The sequence below is a fragment of the Numenius arquata genome, chromosome 2 (genome assembly GCF_964106895.1).
Source record: "Numenius arquata chromosome 2, bNumArq3.hap1.1, whole genome shotgun sequence".
NCBI lineage: Eukaryota > Metazoa > Chordata > Aves > Charadriiformes > Scolopacidae > Numenius > Numenius arquata.
Window position 1 is genome coordinate 922,437 of NC_133577.1, and position 6,750 is coordinate 929,186.

Consider the following 6,750-nt stretch of genomic DNA (forward strand, 5'->3'; position numbering starts at 1 on the left):
GGCCATAGAGGAAAGAGGCCCTACAATCGACTTGTAAACCCAGATTTGTCCCAGATTGTTTTCCAGAGGCATTGTCGGGATTTAAGACCGATTCAGGTTTGTTACTGGTTATGCTGAGGCATAATCGCTCCAGCAGATTTTTCAAAACAGAGGAAGCAAGGAATACGCCCTCGCCCAGCACAAGATGTTACGTGGTATCCACCAAAGGGTGCTCACAAGGCAATTTCCCCCCATAGTGACAGAACTACAGTTTTCGTGGTCACAAGAGAGTATTTAAAAGGGCTGTTAAAAGCCGTATCATGCTGCAAAGGCGTTCCTTAATATATCCTGACAATAATGGCTATGATCCACAAACCGTTTTCACGTAGCCTTTATTCGACTGTCCTTAAAGTGTGGGCAAAAGTAGAAATGACAGCATCCCTAGTGCGGCCTAACAATCCCCTCCTAGGACACGGTTTAACCGTTCCCTACTAGAAGGGGGAATAAAGAAAAAAGCTGGCAAAGTCATTATGCCGTGCCCTGACGATTGGTTTTCTCCCTGGAACGCGCTAGACAATGAGAGCGGGTCTGCTCCGCGCTCGCTGGCAGGGGCACGGGGTTTCCTCTCAAATGCACTGTCATTATCACCAGGATTTTAACCAATATACTGGAAGTTAATGCTCAAAAGAACACAATTAGGCAAAATAAATAAATAAATAAATAAATAAAAATTCCCAGGCATTAATTAGTAAAAAGGGAGCATGGAAGTGTAAATCTGTCAAAACTCACATTTGTATCGCAACACTTTATAAAAGATTTGCTTCGCATCTCTATTAACCATCCCAAAGAGAATTCCCAAGCTGCTGTTGTTGGGAAGTACAAAATGTCACTCCTGAAATCCAAACCCAAAGAAACCGCAAACAGCCAGGGCCCGGCTTGGATCCCGCAGCCTGTACTCATTACTCTGCCTTTTACCTACTGCAAAATTAAAATTACAAAATTAAATTAAAAGCCATAACCGGAACCCGACAGCGTACCCGGATCCTTCCGGGAAGTTTCACTGCAGCGGTCTCCAGCCTCAGCCGCGACCCGCACCCGGTGTGCCCCCGGTTCCGGGACCGGCGGCCGCCCACCCTTCGGCTGGCTAATGTATATAATTTTAATTGTTTTTCCTTTTTGCCTGGCACAACGCAAGGCCCGTTTGAGCCCAAGCCCGACATCTCCGTCCTCGCAAACCTCGGCCACGCACCTCCCTCCCCCGGAGGAGAACCCACGTGGAGCCGGGACGCGGCGTCTCCGCAGGTTTTCCTGTCGGGAACGGCGGTCCCGGAGGAAAAAAAAAACAAACAAAAAAACCACCAAACCCGGCGTTAAATAAACGGCAGCCACAAAAGGGAGAAGTCCGGTGGCTCCACCCGCCGCCGTGGGGATCCCCCCCGCCCGGGGCTCCAGGCAGGGCTTCCCCCGGCCCCGGCCGCCCCCTGCCCCTCGCCGGGCGCCCGCCCCCCCCGCTCCCGGACCCCCGACCGCGGGCTGAGGCTTGGGGGGCGCTTCTGCCTTTTGTCCGGCTGCTGAAGGGGCGGGAGGATCTTCGCCGGTCCCCCTTTGTACCCGGCGGGTTCGTTACATCCGAACCCCCAGCAACATCCCCTTTTTGGAGAAAAACAAAAGAAAAAGGCTGTAGAGCAGCCGCCTTACTCACCAGCACGTTGAGTGCCGCCGGGCTGGCGGGGGGCACGCACGGGGGGGACGGGCACCCCCACACGCGGTCCCCGGCGCTGCCTCTCCGGAAAATGAAGCAATATTCATGAGCTGACCTCACCGGGCCTGGGAAAGGCGGGGGGAGGGAGGGAGAGAGGGAGGGAGGGAGAAGGGAGGAGGGAACGCAGCGAAGGGAAGAGAAAAGAAAAGATGAAACGGCAAGAACCCCGCCCAGGGCTGCGGGCTGAGCTGCGTCCCCCCATCTGCCCGCACACGGTGGAAGGGGCTCACAGCGCCGGGGGGGGGGGAAGGAGAGGGCTGCATGCGAGGGATGCGCCCCGTTTCCCTTCCCAATGCACGCAGGCGAGCGATTCTGATCGATTATTTCGTGTCCCCTCCAGGGGAGCCCGCTCCCACCGCGTAGGGATGCGGGGCGCCTCCTGCCCGGCAGCAGCGGGACGGGGACGGGGCTTCCCTTTGTCGGCTGCCGGGAGGGCGGCGGGTCCGTCCCCCCCCCGCGCCGCGACCCGGTGACAGCAGCCCCCGGTGGCCCGGAGGGCAGAGACAAAGGCAAGGCTCTGCTGAAGGCGATCGTCCCCGCGGTGTGATCGATTCGCCCTGAACACCGGGACCACGGGGCCGCTGGGCGTTTATTCCTGTCGTGGGCGAACCCCCGAGGTGCTCCTCTGTGTCACCTGGCTTATTGTATCGTGGGGGGAATTTATCTTTGCTCTGAAGCACTTCCGAGGGCTCTTAAGGCTTCGCCCTTGAGGTCTTTCCCAAATAGGGACAAAGAAAAGCAGGAAAAAAAAAGGCTTTCTTTCCTTTCCCTGCCCTCCCAGGAGGGAGCATTTCCATCTGACGGCCGTGCGTGGGCCAGTCCGGGACCCACCTGTGTCTGCGGATGCGTGAGCACCCGGCAAGAAGAGGCTCGGGGGGGAAGCAGTGGTCGGTTTGGGGTCCTTTTCATTCCTCCCGCAGCAGCAGGTCCTGAGTGAGGTCCTGGGCTCTGCCCCAAAAAGTGCTTCCCGGGGGGGGCAGGGTCTGGCACCGCACTTTGCTCCAGCCGGGGGGAAACGGGGGTTTTCGGGATAGAAATTCCTGCCGAGGGATAATTAACTGAGCATTTTGTGCCCGTAGGTATACCAGCATATACATACATCTATGTCCAAAATATATACACAAGAATGCACTGTACATACATAGATACATAAACGTGTGCATACACGCATGTGAGTACACATATAAAATATACATATATATATGTATGGGTTTAATATTGCATGTATATATATATATACATATCTGTGAGGTCTGTGTACAGGCCTTGGGGCAGGGTAAGCTCAGGGGAGACCAGTTGCCCCCTTTCCAGCTGCCCCCGCCCCACAGCCCTCCCCACCTCTTCCGACATGACAAGCAGGACCCAACGCGTCTGAAACAGCAAATCCTGGGATGTGGAAAGGAAAGGTAGGATGCCCCTGCCTGCCCGTCCTCCAGCCCTGAGCCCAGGGACTGCACGAGCTAGATATATATAGAGATTTGATGAGTTGAGGACAATCAGAAAATAGGAAATGGAGCATTTATGCTGAAGATGAAAAACACTGGCATGATGAACGGCCACTTTTTATATTCATAATACTTAATGATTTAAGTTAGGCTTTTGAAACCAATCGTAAATATCGACTGCAGTCATCCCATCTAAACAGAATAATTAGTTGAAACATGAGGAAGGAAAATGCAAAGTATTTCTGGAGTTGGAGCTGAGAAATAAACCCAGGATATTGTTCTTTTCCTGTGAAAGCGGTGGATACATTCTGCTAGAAGAACGCCTAGGCTCCTCCTCTCAGTGAATACACAGAGTAACAGTGATGAGGCCATGACAATACCGTGACATTTCATCTATAGGACATTCCCCAGAAGGACACGCACAGCAGTCCCTGCCTTTAACCCCTGGACAACAACTCGCATCCTTTCTGCTGTCTCGGCGTTGTCTGGATGGACTTTCTGTAGGAGAACAAAACCGGGATCTGATGGCATCTCATACCACCCACAACGAGTTTTATTGTGCTTTTGGAAAGATCCGGATCCTGATTGTCTCGTAGGAGTGTCCAAATGAAAACCAGGTTACCAGATTATCCTCACCCGTATTGTCTCCTGTCTGACAGGAGAGACCAACCTTATAGTAGAAAAATTTGCCCACCTCTCAGTGTCATTTGGGATTCTTCACTTTCTTCTCAAAATTTCTATTCTGGCTAAAACACCAGTGCTGACACGTGGGCACAAAAACGCTCCTACTCATATCATTTGCTTTTTGGGGGAGAATGGGTGTAGTCCACACAACTAAGGCACTCTTTTTCTAATAAAAGCTATATTTCCATCAGGAAATTTGCTGCTGGTTCTCTGTAGGCATTTTACATGAGCAGCAGGTCATGATATTATCGATGTAATAATTTTATCTACTCCAGAATAAGTCCGGTACGAAGAGACCTATACAGAAAAGTTAACGCAGTAAAAGTTCCATTCCTGCTCAGATTTTGTTGTAGGTTCTCTAAAAACCCGTAGGCGGAAATAATACACAGTAAGGTCTTAACTTCACACGGAAGACAAGGAGCTCTCAGGTGACCATGGCCATCTGGGAATGAAGTACCGACATGTGGATGCTGAACACATTGGCCCAAAGGTCAGTGGCAGGCAAAACAGTGGGGATAAAATACTAGAGATTATTTAAGGAGAGGGCGAGAACAAAACAGAACACATCATTATTGGCACAGGCAGGTTTTGGTTACCGAGAACAGTTCTGGTCCCCCATTTTCAACCAGGACTGGGGTGAGGTAAAGGGAGGGATGGTCAGGGTCTGGAGTGGCTCTGCTCAAGGAGTGACCAGGTGTGGCAGGAGTCTTCAGGCTGGAAACGGGGTGACTTGAGGAGAAATATGGGGCAGGTCCCTACTACCTTTAGTAAGGAAGGTGAACGAGGGTAAGAGGTTCACTGTTACTCACAGTCCCTTCCCATACCAGCAGCGCAAAGAGGAAAATGTGAATGAAACAAACAAGCAGGTGATGGATTCCAAGAAAACAGGAAAGAAAATGGTCCTTTTGGTTCAACTATTCAAATCCCCACCATAGGTTGTTGTGAATATAGGGGTCTGTGTGGGTTTAAAAAAGTGGTTGAACAAAGTCATGGAAGAAAAATCAGTTGGGGACAACAAAGGCAAAACACGTAGCTCAAAAATACTCTCCACTGACAACTGTTTTGATCTGGGAAATTGCCTGGGAGAGATACCAGTATCTGTTCTTCTGTTCTCTTCCAGCATCCACTGCTGGCCACAGTCAGACACCCATCAGGAAGCTAAAAGATCTTTGATCTGGCTCCGTATGACAGTTCTGATCCTGTTAATATCACCCTCTAGTTTTGCCTCTTTCTTTTTCCCACCTTCTTTTTTTTTCTCTTAATTTCTTCTTCATTCTTCATCCTATAGTTCTCTTGCCCTGCAGAGCACTGGTAACCTGCTCCACCCTGGCAGAGCATATCTATGACTTTTTCAGTACTTTTTTGTTTTCAATAGCTCAAAGTATTTTGACTCAAACTAGAATCATAGAATCATAGACTTATGGAATCATAGAATTGCCCGGGTTGGAAGGGACCGTTCAGATCATCCAGTCCAACCATCAACCCAACACTGACAAAAACCACCACTAACCCATGTCCCTCAGCACCACGTCTGCCCGGCTTTTAAATACCTCCAGGGATGGGGACTCCACCACTGCCCTGGGCAGCCCATTCCAAGGCTTCATAACCCTTTCAGTGTAGAAATTTTTCCTAATATCCATCCTAAACCTCCCCTGCTGCAACTTGAGGCCATTTCCTCTTGTCCCATCGCCTGTTCCTTGGGAGAAGAGACCGAGCCCCCCTGGCTACAGCCTGCTGTGAATACCTTGTTTTCTAGTCCCCGTTACTTGTTCATGTAGAGACACATTTTTTTCATTCAGCCTACGGCTGGATTTAGCTGTATGTAGTCGTGAAAGGAATGAAAGGACACCAGACTGAAAGAGGAGGAGAGGGAGAGGAAGGAGAGGAAGAATTCCTCCTCTGAGCAGAGTTTCACTGTAAGTCACACAGGGTTTTTCCCTAAGTTAGGATGAGAATCCCTTTACATAACACCCCAAAAGCATGACCCAAGCCCGACCTCCCCGCTTTCGGTAGAGCATACTTTAATAACAGATTTCAGAAGGGGGCTGCAGAGGACGCTTTTCCAGGAGGATGCTGCAGTGGCTCCCGCTTGCTGTGCTTCTCCTGCTTTACTTACTCACCCCTTCTGCCCTCTCGGGAATGCTGGGGAATGCTGAGGCAGGAGGAGGAGCTGCTGGAGCGTGCTGTGCTGGTTCATGGCGGGGGCACTGCCCCAGCTGGCACAGGATCTCCCTGCCCAAGGAGACGGGCCGGGCACGACTAATTACACAGCAGACCACAGCCCTTTGTCTCTCTCCATGAAAAACTGAAATTTTGAGACTTTAACTCACCGATTTCTACTGTGTTGACTAAATGGCCCTGATGTCTCTGGTACCAAGCAGCAATTTGAGAATAAGCAATGATTACTTTATAACCGTTCTCTTTTCTTATTTAGTTGGAAATGGAAAAGCTTTCCAGAAGCTTTGCATAACAGAATTGCACAGCACCGAATCGTGATATTTCAAGAAAGAAGAAAACTTTCTGTTAAAGAAGAAGCAAAGCTAAGAAATAAATAAAGAAATAAACCTCCTGTATCCCAGTTCAGGAAGCCTGTATGTCATGCACTGTCTTGGTTTAACCCTTGTGCTCCAGCACCTGGCTGCTTTCTCAGCCTCTCGGGGGGTGAGAAGACACAAAAAGTTGAAATTGTCGTGAAAATTAGAGGAATCTCTGGCTCTGTCAGTGGAGAATTAAACTAGGTGAAATTAGGTCTGTTGCTTATTAGAACTCAATTCTTACAGTTATAAAATAAAAGCTAAAATAAAGGCTTGGTTCTATTTTTGCTATCAGACATTTCATTCAGCCTTTCTGGAGGCTTCAGGAAGTTTTATACTGCTGCTT